Source organism: Haemaphysalis longicornis, unplaced genomic scaffold, assembly GCF_048455015.1.
Source record: "Haemaphysalis longicornis isolate Haplotype H1 unplaced genomic scaffold, Haemaphysalis longicornis Haplotype H1 scaffold_3, whole genome shotgun sequence".
NCBI classification, from domain to species: domain Eukaryota; kingdom Metazoa; phylum Arthropoda; class Arachnida; order Ixodida; family Ixodidae; genus Haemaphysalis; species Haemaphysalis longicornis.
This window is the reverse complement of record NW_027526335.1, coordinates 132,529,916-132,548,613: the sequence shown is the minus strand read 5'-3', so window position 1 is coordinate 132,548,613 and position 18,698 is coordinate 132,529,916. Positions and strand designations below refer to the sequence as shown.

Genomic DNA, 18,698 nt, shown 5'->3' with positions numbered 1-18,698 from the left:
ACTTCAAGTGAACGCAATGGGCAGGACGCAATCTTTTAAGCGGTCGTTTTTAGGCCGAGCTGATAAAAAACGGCGTGGGAGTAGGAGGAGGCAGGCGCCTTAACTCGCTACGTCTGTCCGGTCTGTATTTCCATCTCGCGTTGAAACCGAGAGCCGCGCCCACAACCAGCGACGAAACGCAGGCAGCACCGTACCGCGCATCATACGAACATCCTGTCTGCTTCTCGCAATTGCAGCTGAAAAAAAAAAAAAAGAAAAACGGCGTCGGTAAAAAAATACGAAAATAAAACGCGAGCTCGGATGTCGAAAACGACGCTTCTCGGGCACATTTCCTGCCCGTTTCGCCCCGCCGCCGCCAAGGTTACAAACAATAAACTTTCAGGAGCATTAGGCGAAGTCCCGGGAGTGAGGGGGGTTGGGGGCAGAAGCGAGCAAAACAGACCGCGTGCCAAGAACTTGGGCAGTCTCAGCTGCACGCTCTAACTGCTGCTGCTTGGCGGGCGGGTCAAACGCAATCCGGCAGCCACTGCTCTGAGTGACCGTGGCGCCGTTACAAACGACGGCGATGGCTCGTGGCGAGCCGAGCGCGTCGCTCGCGTCAACAATGGAAGAATCGAGACTGCGGCGACAAAAACATTCTAGCCAGTGGTGTAACGTTCGCACCCGTGCAGCCAGGGCCCAGATGGCTGGCTGCTCGAACACGGCTGGTCCTTCCTCGCATAACTACGCCGCTCGCTCTAGCACACCGCGCCGCAATGTCAAAAGCTCTCTTTTTACCTGATGCGTAAGTTCACTCAGTCCCCCGTAAGCGAAGGTGCACGGAGTGGCCGATGGCGGAAAGAAAGCGATTGACTCGAAAAAATGGGTGTGCTTTCGGCCTGCGACTTGGAAACGTGTGTTAGAGGCATGTATGACTTACAACACGTTCGCCGCGACACTCTCCACATTCACGCCGACTTCTTTAGAACCATTGCTCTCTAGCTGTCATTTTGCGTACCGATGAAGGGTGCTCTCGAATAACCTCAAATCTGTTACAATCCCCCCCCCCCCCCCCCCCCCCCCCATTATATTCAGAGATCTGGAATGCCGCTTGCTTCGCTTCGGCAAGGTAGCCTCCCCGGTATCACCGAATACCTGAGAGGCTGCACCGGATATGTGCATACTGACAAAGTTAGCGAGGCACAGACAGCCTTTCCTCGCCAGAACAGATCGACCACTCTGGTGTAGTATTCGGCTGTATCATCTCATTGCGGGAGTGGCATAAGTAAGCTGACGATTAGTTAAAGTATAAGGGAAGTGGCGAACTATGTTCCCCGTATTCAACCGCATGAAACACGGGTTCAATACCGACTCGACCACACAAAAAGAGCTGGCGCAAAGGGAGCCAAGCGATGCGGCGATTTTCCTAAGCAAAATATCGTGCGCGTCACGATGCGAACAAGCACAGCAAGCAAAAGGTACGGCTTTTTTAAAGCAGGCTCATGGGGATATGGTGGTTGTATGGCTATCGACTCGGCGTTACGTGAATTAGGCGAAGGCTAACCACAGATTGTGCATATCTGCGCCGAATTCCGACTATTCCTTGTCTGACTACCTAAGGCGCCAACTGTGTTTCGCTGCGCTGGCGTTAGGTATCTTGGCATGCTTTTCGGTGAGGCACGTTGTTTTTGTGTACGTACTTAACTCCCTTTGCTGGCCTAAATGCCTAAACGCTGGCGGATTTCTGAAATAAAGAATAAAATTGCAGATGTCCACGCTCGCCGCACGATTCAAAGTAACCTGTAGTGACGTCACAATCAAATGTATAGGTTTACCGCAAGCACTTGTCGAGCAAGCGATACAATGCCGCGGCTGTGACGCAACACGCATCACCCGTCAGCGCCCCCGACTTCCCCCACCCGCCGCGAGACATGACCGAGATACCGGTGTCGCGAAGCGGAGATCTCTTGATGCTTTCTGGTTGTTTTTTAGTTCTGTGCGGCCGCCGGGGCTCTTCCTCCCAAGTGTTAGTGTGAAAGCGCTTCGGACGCGGCTGGGCCCTGGCGCCCTTATTTCTGAGAATCGGCTCCGGCGCGTGTATCTGCCCGTCGGCCGACCGGGAGACGACGGCTGTTGGGGGAAGCGGGCCCTCGCCTCGTCTTGTATTACCGCGCGCACTGGCGTCTCCGACCCCCGTTGCGCGCCTACGCGGGCCGCTGTGTACTTCCGACGACCTTCCCTTTTCCCCTGTCTACTTTAGTGCGTTTTGTCTAACTACTTGCTCTACGCCCGTAATTCTCCAAGCGCGCGTTTTCGAGTCGGAACCTTGTGTCTGTGTTTTTGGTCCTTTTCACTTTGGCGGGGACATGTCTGATTGGAGCTAAGAAGCGTCTTCCTGATTGGCTGCGGGTGTGCCTTAGCCTTTTCCCACCCGGTCCGCACACGCTAGGATGCGCTTTTTCCCCCAATGCGTCCCCCCAAAGCAAATATAACGCGGCCCCTCTGGGGAGCGCGGGAGAGCAACACCAGGAGAGCCGCACTCTGCCGCTCGTCGTCGTGCCCTCCCGCCGGGAGCCATTCGCCCGCCAACTATGTCCCGCTAAGTACTCTGAATCTTTGACTGTCTTTTTCATCTATGTAATAAGTGTAATTGTTTCAAGTTTGTATGTGCCAAATTTCATCAATGTCATCAGTAAAGTAAACAAGTTAACCTTAAAACTTCTTCGACGTCTCGACTTTTTCCTTCCGATCTTCATGCTACAGTAGCGGCAGTAGGTAACCAAAATACTACGTTACAAAAGTGGTGATAGGTGCGGGGTATCGACCACCCCGCTCTGCCATCATGGGCTCCCCCTTCTCATCGCTCGGCTTCCTGCTGCTCATCTTCAAGTTCTCCTTCTACTGGACCTGGCAAGAATCTCCAGTTTTCGCGCCATCCGCCCGTTCATCGCGGGCACAACAGGCAAGCGACATGTGCGACGGCAGAAGAGACTTTGCGGCTTCACGGCCGTCCCCGCGCTACCAGCCCGAGGCAAGCCGGACCCCTCATTTTCGCCACCGGCTCCTTCGAAGAAGAGCCTCCGGGCCAGACGCCGACCGACCGTCGCCGCGACCGCCACTCTCCATCGCGGCGGCGAGCCTCCCGCGCATGCAGTAAGGTGAGAGATTTTTGCCTCTCGGCGCACCGCATGACTGTGGGCCTGTAGGCTTTTCTTCTCCGTGTGTCCGGGGCGCCCACTGACTGGTTGTCTTTGCTTCATTTTCTTTGCCAGCACCAGCCTGCTTATGTAACTAGCCGCTGTCGATGCTGAGGCAAACATTTATGAGCGTGCAGCAGTTTTTCGTGGGGTATGTGGGCTCTTCGCGCGGGAGTTGGACAGCTTTGTAGTCAGAATCTTAACGGCACAAGCGTTCGGCTCTCCCGGCGAAGGAGCCCCGAAGAAGACCCCCACGCGCCTACAAAAAGGCTGATTTTTACGCAAATCTCGCTATATTAGAGATTGCTGATATCCGTTTCCTCGGCTCCTTTCCACCGGAGTTAGGTTATGTCTTGAACCAAATACGGCAGCCACTTCGGGGTTGGGGGTCTGAGGGAAACGAGGAGTTGAGAGATGTTTCCGCTGCACGCCGCTACTCGAAGTACAAACAAAGACACCAGCAGGGGTGCCCGGGATGCCGCGGACGGGGAGAGCTCGCGGGCATGCAGTTCTGCGAATGCGTCGGGTTGGCGACAATTTCTCACCACTGCTGATATTCGGCAGTCTCTGTTCTTCTTCTGTGAGCATGTAGGCTAGCTGATACATATACTTTTAAAGTCTTGTGTTCAAATATTTCATCGTGTATTATCTTTATCATTTCTATCGCTCGTGTTCATGTAAAGTATGCATGAATGTTTGCTCGTTTTGTTTGTGTTTTTAGTTCTGACCGACGAGAAGCGAATGAAATGTGCTTAAAGGCTTCGTCAGGCGCCAACGTCTCTTGTATCATGCGCCCGAATATCAAGTTTTGCATTTTGTAGCTTTTATGTTTGGATGGTCGGCAGTTTGTAGGATAACTCGTTTTTCTTGAGCTGTTCTTTCGTGTTGGTTTCTAGTAGTTTTCTTGCAACTCGTTTTCGTAGCCGTTCCTTTGGGTTGTTTGCTAAGGTTTGAACACGCGTTTCGATTTACTTTGAGTGCGTATTTCTCCTATAGGAGGAATAGGGCTGTTTTAGAAAGAGCAGAGTCGAATGCAGATATGTTGTGTCAAGTGAAGTGCCCAACAGTGGCTAGTGTGCGTAGATTTCCACTTGCCGGTGAGATATAACTCCAATACAGTGAGCACTTGTATATAATTTTATTTCAGTTTTCTAGTGCCTTCTTATGAACTGTGTGTACTCCTATCCGTAAGGCACTGAGTATTTCGATGAGTAGCGACCGCTGAGACTGCGCTTCTGTTTTCTTTATTTGGTGATCACTTTTGTTGGATAGCGGTTACTTTGCGTCATGTTTATGCGACCTCTGGTCCGAGGACACCTTTTGTTTCGCGTCAAGCTCCCCAGAACTGAGTGTGCGGCCCGGCTAGCGGAGCTGGTTTTTCGATCTTTTTTAGCGTATAAGTTTTAGAATGCGCATGTTATTTTTATGTTATTCATGGTATCCGTGTTGTTATTTTCTTGTTTCGTGTGAATGAAGTGTTTTCTCCAGCGATGGACAACAGACTATGCGTGCGTGAAGTGCCACGGAACTCCATTAGGTGCACGCGTATGTGGTGACTGATTCAGCGGAGACGGTTGTCGACTCTTGTCTCTGGTGTTAAAGTGTGTTTCATTTCCTCGAGTCCGCAGGCCATGAATGCCAGTATCGCCGTCAGTTGGCGAAAATGTCTTCTTATGTTTTAAACTTTGTGCAAGAGTGAGGGCACTCTTTTTTCCGTCGGGGAAGGTGTCGCGAAGCGGAGATCTCTTGATGCTTTCTGGTTGTTTTTTAGTTCTGTGCGGCCGCCGGGGCTCTTCCTCCCAAGTGTTAGTGTGAAAGCGCTTCGGACGCGGCTGGGCCCTGGCGCCCTTATTTCTGAGAATCGGCTCCGGCGCGTGTATCTGCCCGTCGGCCGACCGGGAGACGACGGCTGTTGGGGGAAGCGGGCCCTCGCCTCGTCTTGTATTACCGCGCGCACTGGCGTCTCCGACCCCCGTTGCGCGCCTACGCGGGCCGCTGTGTACTTCCGACGACCTTCCCTTTTCCCCTGTCTACTTTAGTGCGTTTTGTCTAACTACTTGCTCTACGCCCGTAATTCTCCAAGCGCGCGTTTTCGAGTCGGAACCTTGTGTCTGTGTTTTTGGTCCTTTTCACTTTGGCGGGGACATGTCTGATTGGAGCTAAGAAGCGTCTTCCTGATTGGCTGCGGGTGTGCCTTAGCCTTTTCCCACCCGGTCCGCACACGCTAGGATGCGCTTTTTCCCCCAATGCGTCCCCCCAAAGCAAATATAACGCGGCCCCTCTGGGGAGCGAGGGAGAGCAACACCAGGAGAGCCGCACTCTGCCGCTCGTCGTCGTGCCCTCCCGCCGGGAGCCATTCGCCCGCCAACTATGTCCCGCTAAGTACTCTGAATCTTTGACTGTCTTTTTCATCTATGTAATAAGTGTAATTGTTTCAAGTTTGTATGTGCCAAATTTCATCAATGTCATCAGTAAAGTAAACAAGTTAACCTTAAAACTTCTTCGACGTCTCGACTTTTTCCTTCCGATCTTCATGCTACAGTAGCGGCAGTAGGTAACCAAAATACTACGTTACACCGGGGTCCCCACAGCAGGCCGCACGGAGAGCCTCATCCGCCGCCAGGAGAGAGAACGTGGGGGCGAACTTCGACGCCGTGCAGAGCGCAGCAAAGCACACACGCAAGGTTCCGTCCGTGGCACACATGCATGGGAACACAAGCAAAGGCTCAAGAGTAACGGTAAGGGCGCGCGATATACGGAAGAAGAGGGGGGGAGGCGTGCAGAAAGGAAGAAGAGCGGCGGCGGACCTTGCCTCCCCGTGCGTGAGCCGTTGCACCTGGCCTCTCCCTCCCCCTCTCGCCAGCCGGCAGCAGCCACCCCCCAGAGAGGCTCCTTCCTCATTCCGGCGCCGCCACATCATGAGCGCGACCACCTGGCGGCAGGAGAGGACCCCCACCTGCCCGACCCCAAAAGGCACTTCCTTTTGCCGCCGCTATATCGCCCCTGCCGCTTGCTTGTGCTTTCTCTTTTTTTTTCACATACATACAAGGCAAGGCAGAAAGACCAGTGCGAATCACTTTCACCCGCGCTCCCCCCCTCGATAAGCGCCGCAACGCGAGTGCAACAACGCAGCGGCATGCGGCGCGAACAATGCCGCCCGGCGCGCCGCGGTGTGGTATGTGTATACAGAGAGCGCGCGTCCTTTTAACAGCGGGCGGCGTCGTGCGGAGCATGCGGTATATATACAGCACCGTGTCGTCGAGGGCTGCTCCGCATGGGGGGATGGAAGCAACACAAAGGGGTTCAGCGGCATCCCAGGCACGCCGCTCACGGTTGCCGCCAAAGACGGATGGACGACGAGAGTGAACGCACTCTGCCCGAACGACGGCGACGACACAGCCTTGGCTCCCGGCGGTTAATAATAACAAAAAAAAAAAAAAAAAAGGACCACCGCGGGGACGACACGCGCGGCTTGCCGGAGGAGGGAGGAGATTGATCGAAACAATCCGCGACACGTTCTCGTTATTGTTAACTCTCCGCAACGGCAACACCAAGCGTCCATCTACGCGAGTCGAACGTCGCTCATGACGAATACTGCACCCAACCACCCTAGTTAAAAAAAAAAAAAGAATAGCCAGCGGATGCTCGTTTGGGTAAACACACGGTGACGCAGCGCCGATGGGCGCATCCCAGCAGTCCGCGGTTGGGAAGTTTGCGGCACCGACGACCAACCGAAGCCGTCCTACCGACGCGAGCACGGACGAACCGGAGGATATCGTGCCGCCGCGTGACTGAGAGAGAAAGAGATGTACGCAACAACACGGGGATCAATTAGCAGCGCTACTAAGCCCAGAACACGGTTAAAAAGAGTCCCCGCCCCGAAACCATCGTCAGCTCGCAAGCGGAAATGGCCACAGGAAAGAGCTGGATGCATAAATGTACTCGTCTCTGCCACGTACCGCACCTGCCACCGCTCCGCCCGCTTCCGGTCAGGAGGCAGAGCAACGTCGACAGCAATCAGTCGATTTCGTAAATAGAAAACGTCAGAGTTCGTGCAAACACTGCGGACGAGTTGCTATGAGGACGTCAGGGCGAAGCAGTGACGGCTCGCCCCCTTCCTCAGGCCGACGCGCACGTCGCACGAAAAGCTGCGTCTCAGCGTATCGGCGCGTCCTGTCACCACTAGTGCGCGCTATAAAATGGGGCGTGCGACTGGTGGCAGGACGAGTAGGCGGTAAAACAGGACGAAATGGCAATGACGGCGACGAAATGCCGATACTGATGGGGAGACAAGGCAGCCAGTGTCGCTGGTAAAGCGAGCAAACGTGACCGCTGAGCTGAGACGTTCGGAGCGCAAAGCACGGTTGACCCAATGTGCCAGGGGCGTGCGAACCCGCCGCGGTGGCTCAGTGCAAGGCGTGGCGCTGCTGAGCACAAGGTCGCGGGTTCGATTCCCGGCCGCGGCGGCCGCTTTTCTGATGGAGGCGAAAAGCAAAAACGCCCGTGTGTACGAGATTTCGGCGCACGATAAAGATTCCTAGGTGGTCAAAATTAATCCGGAGCCCTCCACTACGGCGCGCCTCATCGCCTGCGTTGTGTCGGCGCGTTAAACCCTACAATCAATCAAATCAAAATCAATCAAGGGGCGTGCGAGAAAAGTTGTGTTGCGGGCTTCTAAAGACAGAGCAAGGCGTCCGCGTCGGGCCGAGACTCAAGTTCAGGCATTTTGTAAAAATAACAAACGATGGATTTTCAGCTAATGTTGTGCGTTCATTTACGGAACAGCCGCAAAGTCAGAAAGACCACAAGTGTACAGATCGATTGGGGAATGAAAGGAACGGATGCGAAGACACACAAACCAACAAAAATGGTAATTTTAAGTTTATAATCTCGGGAAAATATTCGTGCTTCACACGAAATACAATGTCATCTAGTCTGGGAACATTGTGCTGCTGAGCCCAAGGAGGGCGCGGGTTCGATTCCCGGCCGTGGAGGCCGGTTTTCTGATGGAGGCGAAAAGCGGAAACACCCGCGTGTTCGAGATTTCGGCGCACGTTAAAGATCCCCAGGTGGTCAAAATTAATCCGGAGCCCTCCACTACGGCGCACCTCATCACCTGTGTAGCGTCGGCGCGTTAAACCCCATAAACAGTCAATCAATTAAACCTCATAATCGATCAATCGTCTGGGGAGATTCATCCGTCTATGGGAACTAGAAATCAAGGTTCATTACGGGCACTTTTATTTGTTTTTGTTTGTTTGTTGAGATAATACACGTTTATTGCGCTAAACGGCAAGGAGTATGTTTTTTTCTTCACTTCATCTCACCCCCCCCCCCTTTTTTTTTCTCACGCATGAGCTACGTACATTGCGAGAGAACACTCTTGATTTCACGCAACCGCGGTCACCGCTACCACTCACCGGCTAGTCACTGCTAATAAAATAAACCTAAAGTAGGGAATACTTATTTATAACACTGACTCGGGCTAGTCTGTGAGTGATGATCAAGTGCAAAAAAACCTATCCCGCATAAACGTCGCGCCCATTCCCCTGCACACTGTCTTCGTCCGTCCTGATGTCAGCAGCTAGCTGGCAAACAAGAAAAATTCCCCCAGGCCGTTCATAGATGAAACTATACAGGCCTCGCAAAGTGCGCCGCTACCTTATCTGCAGCGACCCGTATCATTTATAGTACATCAGCAAACAAACCCCCTCGCGGTCACCTACATTCCGCAGGCCCGCTCGAGAAAGCAGAACCACGGCCACGCGACGGCCACCCTTTCACTCAGTGGCCGCGGAGGACGTATTGCTCTCCGCGCAGCCGCCGAAGCGCCCGGCCTCCTTTTCACGCAGTGATGCGGTCGTTGATACGGCGCAATCGGGAAGCCTGGCCACTGCCACTTGACGCGTAGCCCAGATGACTGAATGACCGCATTAGCGGAGCTATAATAACTATCGAGCCCGGTAAAAATGCCCAAAGGAAAGAAAAATAACACAGGTCACAAAATGTGCCGCAGTTACCAGCGGAGCTGGCAACCCCTGATTTCGATTACTGACCAATCCGCGTCCAGGACAATGATTGCAACCACGCTTTGTCACGCACGGCCGAAGGACTACGCGATAGACGGGAGCTTATCACTGACAGCATGCGGAACGTTGCGATTTTTGAGCGGACGCTCCAGGTACAAGCCTAAAAAACAGCTCTTTCCGCCAGTCTGACCAACGCCGCCTGTATTAACATTGCCTGACGCGTCGCGCGCTTTTCAATGGGAAGGGTAGGGCACGGCCGGGCTGGAGGAACGGCGGGCGCGCAGTTTCATACGGCCTGCGCTTCGGGTATAGTTCCCACCTTTCACCGCCGCTAGTTTTTGGCGCTTCGGACCAACCCTCGCTAGGGAGCCTACATGCGCCGCGCCAAACGACGAAGGCGCGGCGCATGTAGGCTCCCTAACCCTCGCCAGGCCAATGCTACTTTTTCTAGTTTCGGTTCTATTATTGCGCGCCTAGAGGTAGTGGCGCTGGGGAAACACTTCTCCTCTCATTTTTTTTTCTTTCCGCTTCTCTCCGGCGCGACTGGGGGCGCGCATGCGCGATAACGGCATAACGGTCACCGCAGTTGCTGCTTCCGCGCGGCGGGCAGCGAGGCCGGCGCGCGTCTCATGTAGTGGGCGACTTCTCGTATGTGCTCCCTCGGACATTACGGTGCTGCAAAAGGGACGCCAAGAACACCAGGATGAATCGTAACGCGAAGACTCTTTGAGTGCTGTTAGCAAAAGGTGAGAACGTCGTTCGTATGCCGTACGTGAAGCTGAGCTGAAGGATAGGACTTGTGTCGTGCGTGTGCTGTGCTTGAAGACAGACAACCTTGTCTGTGGTTATTGGTCATCGGTGTTTCTCGCCGCACGTCGCGTTCGCGCACGTAACGCGAATAAAGTGTTCAAGTGATATTCGGGCTGGCGTCGTTACTGCTCCAGCGGCGTGGCTTCGTGCCGTCGGAGCGAGGCTTGCCCGTTGGAGGCAGTGTGGTGGCGGCGCCGGTTGCCGGGTGGGAATGGGGGGGACACGGGGAGGGGGGAAGGAATCCAACCGGCATGAGAGGGGAGAGCATTACCTCTCCCCCACGCAAGCTGCGCGCTCTCGCATTGTTGCCATGACAATTACAACGCCTTCAAGGCCAACATGGCGGTGGCGTTGCTAGGGCAACAACAACGCAGTAATGTTTCCCCAGGCTCACCAGGGGAGAATATGCCGCATGAGTCGCAATTAGCCCGGACGCTGGGTTGAAGGCTAAGAGTCCGCCTCCTGCCCTCGCTATCAAGGCACCCTAACCCTCGCCAGTTGACCCACAGCACGGGCGGGGTAGAAGAGCGGTGCGCGCGGATTTGCCGCTGCCCTAGCCCTGCCGTGGCTACAGGTGATACCTGCCAGTGTTAATTTACATGGGCGTTCTTAAAATAGGTGATTCCTTATCCCCTTCTGAATTTTCATGGGCGTTCTTAAAATAGGTGATTCCTTACCCCCTTCTGAATTTTCAGTCTAATAGGGTCAAACAGCCTAACATTATCATTCGGAAGCGCCGAATCAAACATTTGAAAAAAACATTTCAACGCGGGGCGCATGACGAAAAATATGCGAGGTCTTCATATCTTATCAGCGACTGTATTATATGAAAACGGTGAGACAGGCAAATAAACACTGCACTTTCCGTGACTGAAATATCATTTCTTATTTTTTATTTTTCCTTTCGAATGATGTCTTGGTTTGCACACGCACAGGGCACGACCAGTGACGCGAATGATTTCCCGTCGAGGGAGATAGGGTTATCGCTTAGCTAAACGTGATTCTGCTATTCACGCTCCGGTCGGGCTGAGCGGCCCGCCGGCAGCGAAGCGCACTGTCAAAAACACAGCTGCTCGGCCAGAGGCGATGCGTCGACTAACAGAAAGGCGGGTTGGAAGGGCAGAGGGTTGGTTCGAAGCGCCCCCACTGTCAAGAATCTGCTGTATTGGTTCCTTCTTGGGTGCGCAGGCCGTATGAAAGTGCGCGCTCGCCGCTGCTCCAGTCCGGCCGTGGGTAGGGACGCTTAGTTCAGGCACTGATCCGCTACGTGGCGCGTGCCGGCGGACATCTCGCTTTACGTCACTGCTCGCGAGTCGCGAACGCTGCACCCACTTCTACGACGTGTGTCTGTCAGCTTGCCTGTTGGGCTTCAAGGGCTGTTTCGCTTACATCTTAGCCGTGACGGGGCGCTAGTTCTGTGGCGCACTGGGGATCTCGTTCAACGTGTCGCTCGCTTCATACATGCTGCATTTTTTCCAAAGATATAGACGGAGGCGGACTGAAATAGTGTAAGAACATTCTGATTGTCGGGTTGACATATATAGCTAACAGAAAAACGATATTTTCGGATGGGGCAGCCATTATTTTACTGATATTTTTCTTTCTGGAGTATTTAGAGAAGAAAAAATTGCGTGCACGTTTTTTGTTCGGGCGCTCACTTCTACGATTACTTTCCAATAATATCACGTGCTTGTAAACTTCAGAAAATTATAGGAAACAAAAAGATAAGCAGCTGGGATCCCGCCACGCTGTCCGGGCGCTTTACAGTACAGTCCTTAATTTCAGAAGTGCGTACCGATGCGGAGTGCGAACAGCGGGGTCAAAACAATACCTAAATGCGGAGGGGATAGAGGTGGGATGCCCCACTCAAAAAATTTCAGGGCCTGTGATCCGATTAGATAAGCGCGCAAAGCCGGCATCAGCCTGCGGCATCGCAAGGGATTGTGCTTCGTGACAAAGGAAGTTTTATCAGTGACAGACCAAGACAGACAGGCATGGTGAAAAATAAGAAGGCGTAGGAGCGCCGCCTCGGGAACGCTAAACAAACTTTCCACTATTTTGCATAGTTTCCGAGAAGCGGCGCTGGCTGGCGGACACGAAAGCACGCTGGAAGGCTACGGAGCGGGGAAGGGTAGGAGAGAGCAACACGAGAGTGGCTGTTTGGCCATTTTTCGCTCACGGGTTAGGCACTGTTTATACAGGCGGCGTTGGTCTGACCATCAAGCACAGCCAAGATAAAGCCAGCGTCGAGTAGCTAGTTCGATCCATGGGGGGAGGGGGGAGTGCGGAGATGGGCTACAAGGAAACAGTAAGGGCACGTGCCACCAAAAAATGAAACAAGGAGGCGCTGGCTGCATCAAAGATCCACTACGCGTTCGCGCCTATAGATCGGCGACTGCGCCGAGCAGCGTCTGCGGTACGTCTCGTGGTGCAATAGATCACGCGTCCACAGCGCGCTCTTGGCACAAAAACTAGCCATCTCTGGACAAATTTGGTTCACCCGCGTTCAGCAACGGCAATTTCTAAAGCGAAAACTTTCTCAGTGGGACCGATGACGTCCCATAAAAAAAAAAGAAAAAAAAAAACCAATGCATTTCCCCGTAGACCGGTTGGTGGACCGAAAAGCTGCGATAAGATCTCTGGACGCACGGCGCATGCGTGAAACCGGGCTTCCATTGTGTCAAAACGGTTACCTTAATATCGCGAAAAAGTAACGGTCCTATAAAGATGATAAACGCATCGGCTATGAAGTATGTCATAAACCACGAATCGGTATACGTTTAGATCGCTCGTGGATGCGTCTACTCAATGCGCCGAAAATCGTCGCACGGGTATACGTTCTCCGTGCGCGAGTGGGATCTTTCGAGGTCTGATGATCGACTGGAAGCACTTTCAGCGAAGGTTGGACACACTTTTAGCCTTCGCGCTTCTCTCAGCTTTCTTTGGGAAGGGATAGCATTTTTTTCTTCTTCTACCCGCGGCCACAAACCTATAGTGTGTGGTTCCGAACGCTGGTCATGGACACAATGTTGCTGCCGCTTTTCACGCGAGCGCAAAAAGAGCGGGATGGGCAGCACCTCCGTCAGGAACCCCCCGACAACCCCCACGGTCGCATATCCAACCAGCGACCTCGCTTGCCGAAACACTGGCTCACTATGGCGCCACGGCGAGCGTAGATGACTCCGCGTGAAGCCACGCGTGCGTAAAAGCTTGTCACCAAACCTTGGCTTTGCAGCAATAACGAAAAGTGCTTCACATCAGACAGACGCAGCTATAATGAACACTACACTGTAAAAAATTTCTGTAAATTTACAGAGTTTTCACATAGAATGTCTGTTGCCGTACAGAAGTTTTCTGTTATGGTTAGTAAACAGAAACCTGTTAGCAGAAAAAACCCAAATTTTCTGTTATTTCCTCATCTTGACCAATAACAGGCTTGAAATCGTGAAAATATTGTAGTATTAATTTGCATAAAATAGAATAAAATATGAATGCTTTTTTTAACGTTTCACAAGAATTTTCTTAATCATCAAACAGCGCCCGGCCGACGTCATTTTGTTGCGCTCCTGCAATTTTGAAATGCGGCCCTTTGCAAATGGCCGCCCTGTAGGTAGCAGCATAACGATACAGCGCCGGGCTTCTTTCTTCGATTTTTCATCTTCCCAGGGTGAGTACTAAATTTTAACTATGATTTTAACTGGGTCGTGTGGAGGCGGCGCCTAGTTCCTATTTATGCCTCTCTTTTTCGTGCCTGCACTGTTGTTTGTTGGCTTGTTAGATGGAAATAGATTGTTACGAAGTGCCACCCCGTACCGTAACGATAAGTCGCCTCGTGGGGCAATAGCGTTGTGCCGTGCCTATGTAGTGACGCTCACCTTAATATGAGTTTCTTTTTGTTTTTGTTTTTTATGAATGTTGTACGCAGACGCGGCCGCCGTACTCTCATTTTCCTCTCTATTTACCTGCTGATGACCACGAATCAACACCACCTCGAGCGTTGTCTGTGGTTATACATAGGCATTGTCTAGCGTGGTTGCTAAAAGTTCTGGCAGGCGCCTCGTAGGCGTTGTGAAATCTCCCCCACTACCCCGAGACTATGCTAACTCCCTGCGAGGCCACATGCGCGCATTTCACCTTCAATTTGCACGTATGTGAATTCTATACCTCTATGAACTCTCAGACGGGCGTCGTCATATTCGTGCCGGACTCGTGAAGCTCGGCAACGTAAATTACCGCACTCGCTCGCTGGCGCGCGGCCCGAACTCTCTCACCGTTTCCTGCCCTTGCATACTATTTTCTCCACCTTGCACTTTGTAAATTCTCATGTTTAACTACACCTCGTGCGCCCTCATCTCTTGCCTGCTTTTCTTCCAGCACAACTCCGTCAGCACCCGGTCGACGCGTACGCTGTCGGGGCGGGTTGGCGAGCGAGTACGGCAATTTCGCTGTTGTCGAGCTTCACGAGAACAGCATACATATCGCGGCCCGAAGACCGCGAGGCGTACGGTCGCCGGTCTCGCGAGCGCAATAGCTGCGAAGCGCACTGCACGGAATTCGTGGGGGGGGAGGGGGAAGGGGGGGGGGGGGAGAGAGAGATTTCACAACACCTACGAGACGCCAGCCAAAGTTCTGTACAGACGAAATGAAATTCGGCGCATCAGATGCCGTTTTCCGTCGTGGAGTTTAGTGTGAAGGTTACGTCTCTGCTTACGGATGTTATAATTACGGGTTCGAGTCCTCCCGAGCTTTCCTCTTTCTTTTTTTCTTTATGTGGCCGTGGCTTACAGCTGTAGATATACTTCACGCCCCGTATGAACAGATCGCTACTGGAAAAAGTTCCATTGGACCTTTTTCCAGTGGCAATCTGCACATGCGCGGGCTGCCGGTCCACCATTCTTGGCAGTTGCCTCGGGTGAAATAAACAAAAGGGCGCCCCCTCAGCTTGCTGCTTGGAGAGCGGCTATGCTTCTTAGGGCTGCACGTTTTTATTTTCTCTTTCGGGGAAGTTCGCAGTGAGTTCGTACATGCATACAAAAAAGGCTTTCAAAAAAAGGGAAAAAATGCTTGAGGCTGACCACTCTGCGAGCACTTGGCTACCTGTGAGGGAGCAAGGAAAATGAAAAAACTTAAAGGAAAGGGGGTACTTCGGCCACTGCAGATTAGTCACGCGAGCGTGCGCCTGCTACCGTGGCATTAATGTGAGAGGCACTGGTGACAGCTGGGTGTGGGAGGGAGTGCAAGACCAGGATATTTCGCGCAGGGGTTCCCCGAAAGCCAAACATTTTTGGGGACGTGCCTTACAGCCAGTTTGATTCGCCGTGGCGGCCGCCTGGAGGGCCGGTACTGGACAAAGGTCCATTCACTCCGTGAGGGCGGTCGGTCTTAATTTTTATTCAGCCGGCCAAACCGCTGCCGCTTAGGCTGAAGCCAAGGCTGATGTAGCCATGGATTTGATAGAGCTACGTAGGATAATGTGCAAATATTAATAGTGACTAATAATTAACACTAACTGGCTACTCAGTGAGCGGGAGCAGTTTGGCCGTTTGAAAAAAAATCGAGGTTGACTGCTCCCGCTGTGTACAGTGAAGCGGGTAGTGAAGAAATAGAGTGAACTGTATTTATTCACCCCCTTGCAATGTTGGTAGTCTGCTATATATATTTCTTGCATTTGCTCAGGTGGTACGTTTGGATCGCCTCAGTAGCACAAGAAAACGGAATGCAGTTATCAAACACCTGAGTCTAGCTTAACACTTGATTTAAAAAAAAAAAACTGGCAGCTATTATTACAGCATGATACCATACATAAAACCCTGCAAACGATGTTGTTATGTTGGTGCACATGTATTTTATATGCGGAACGTATGCTGTTCTTGTTGCAGGGTTATTGCAGCCGTCAACCCTGACATGGGAGCAAAGAAGGAGAAGTCAAGGCAAAAGCAGCATTTCCTGTTTCCAAATGTCGCATCCCTGATCACTGTGGTGGAAGACCAAGAAATCTACTAGGCTGTCCAATTTCCCTGGGCAGCAATGAAGATGTCTCTGATGGACGCGCCTTGCACCAAACGTGCCGCATCCTTGGTTACATTGCTATTGTATGAATTGACATTTATATGTTCTCTGCTTTTTTGTGATTTCATTAATGTGGAAAAGATGTTATGTTCCCAGTCTCACAACACTTCCTCCCTCATTTTTCATTACCGTGCCATTTGCGTTATGTTGCATCTTTCTGCTTCCAGAAAGCGGCAAAAATGTCGGGTTTTATTTTATTGATGTTCTTTTTTTTTTTTTTTTTGAAGTAGAAGAAAATGTGTCCCTAGTCCTATCGGAGCTCTCACCGTAGTAGTATTGTACTGTAGTAATACGAGATGTGAACATTTTGTAGCTTAATGTCACTGTAGAAAAAGTGTTGTCAGTTTAACGTCACTGATTAAGTTCTGTAAATAGTTCGTTTTGCCTCAGTGGCGTGTTTGTGGGCATTTCTGAAAATTGAAGAAAAGGTGATCTTCCTAGTCTAAAACCACCTCTGTCACGGAAAGTCTCCTTTTGTTCACTGTGCCACAATATCATGAATTGTGTTTTTGTTTTCATACTCATAGATCCTTATATTTGAAATTTTTGATACGTTGTTCGTAACTGAGTTAATTCTTGGTAGCAACAGCCTTAAATTTTATCAGAAAAATAAATAATGTCAATGATACTTGTGCTTTCCCTGCTTTCTTGTGTGCCTGAGTGGCCACTTTATGCTGTGTACTGTACACCAGTAATTGTGTTGGCAGTTTCAAACAATATGATACAGGGTGATATTTTATTTTCAAGGTATGATTATTCTCACCCGTGAAGCATAAAGCCGCGAAATCAACTCCAGTACTTCCAAGATGTGAAAAAGTAACAGGAAATGTATTTTATGAAGGACCATAACCGAAATTGTGTCGTGCTGAATTCTTTTGCTTTGACTTATTTTGCCAGAGATTGATGTCAAAATAAGTCAGAGCAAAACAATTTAACCAGAAACGTGAAACAGTACATTATTATAATTTTCGTAAGAAAAAACGATGTATGCACAACACAAATAGTCTATAAAAAAGGTGCCAGTGAAAAACAGAAGGTTCACAGATTTTCTGTCGAGGAAAACACAACCTTAAAAAACAGAAAAAGTATAAAAAAGCAGAAAACTAAAAACGGAAAACAGGGAATTGACATAAATTTTCTGTAGTGAGAAACAGAAAATGCTTGTAAAATAACAGAAACATGAAAAACCGAAAACAGGGAATTGACATAAATTCTCTGTAGTGAGAAACAGAAAATGCTTGTAAAATAACAGAAACATTAAAAACAGAAAACACAACTTTACAGAAAATTTCTGGCAGGACAGCTGCCAGAAAATTTCTGTTTTTTCGAGCAAAAATTTTTTACAGTGTACGGTCGCAGGACTTCGTCGCAGCGTAAGAACTATACAGCCCAGAAAGAGGTAACGTACAGTCGCGCTCACTATGACCTACACCGCTCATTAGTATTCACCGCTTTGTAGAACCTTTGTCTGGCACCCGGGGTAAAGACCAAGTACGCATTAGGAGCATAACGTCCTAATGAATCAGGCCTCATTCTAACGTATATGCCCATAGTCATTGTTTTGTCGATATAATCGTCTGAATACTAATGAGCGGTGTAGGTCATAGTGAGTGCGACTGTACATAGACGTGCATGGAAAAATTAAGGCTATCCAAAACGTAATCCTCGTCGCCAGAGTAACACAAAGTGGCTCGGGTAACGCAGGCTATTTCGGGAAAGTTTCCAACTTCGTTTCTCTATCGGCGCATGCGCCGACGCGACGCAGCTCATATGAGATTAGGAGTCCCATTTTAAGGCTGCCCCTCGAAGTCTAATTTCACTAATTCCCCAAAACGATGAATTCAGTCGCAACGGAGAAGGATTAGCACAAGCGACCCGCGACCGGATAGCGAGCACGCCTATTGCGGCAGTGCCCACGCGGGCATTCCACGCTTGGGAGGCCGGCAGAAAGCAGTCGCCCCTTTCAGAGACTACTTTGTACCGATAACGATACCGATTTTGTGGCAAACCTACTATAATCGAGATATTTAAATAAAACAGTTGAAGCCGTGCCGACTCCCCAGCCTTCTAACGGCGACGTCCCGATGGCGTCACAGAATCTTGCTCGTGCGATTGGTGGCCGCCGCCATAGAGTTTCATACAATAACTAGAGAAGAATCTGGCGCTGCGATCGTACGCCTCAACGGGCGTTATGGGTAGTCCTGGATTCGGATTGGCGCTCGATGGCTTGTGGAAGTTGAAGTTACTATGGATTGCAGGCAGTTTCGTTTTCGTTTTGGATTTACATGAACGCATTTGCCTACGCGGGGTGTTGGAAGAAGCTATCAATACGTTTCTCCTTGAACTGCATGCCACGCGCGCACTGAAGCCGCCCTGAGTGGAATGCTTTATAACCGGAGTTGCGAATTGGGTGGCTTATCAATTCATTGCCGGCACAGCGAGCACGAAAGCACAAATGACGGCGCTCTGTGCGGAGAAGCATGGACTCATTCGACAGAGCAAATGCATTGTCAAGCTGACGACGGTTGCGAATCGCTTGGAACAGCCACACCTTTCGTGCGAACGCCGGCTCCTACGGCGTAGAACAGCAGTACCGGCGGCTGATAGGAACGCA

The 18,698-nt window shown here is 51.1% G+C and overlaps 1 protein-coding gene and 1 long non-coding RNA gene across 9 annotated transcripts in view; one reads left to right on the top strand and one right to left on the bottom strand.

Annotated features, from left to right (window-relative positions):
* The window catches only part of LOC144175102 (protein scribble homolog), a 159,161-nt gene that overhangs the window by 114,259 nt on the left and 26,204 nt on the right, over nt 1-18,698 (bottom strand). The window lies entirely within an intron of this gene.
* LOC144173432 (uncharacterized) lies at nt 13,345-16,712 on the top strand. Its single transcript, XR_013323269.1, has 2 exons — nt 13,345-13,682; nt 15,895-16,712. It is a non-coding gene; the product is annotated as an uncharacterized LOC144173432 (long non-coding RNA).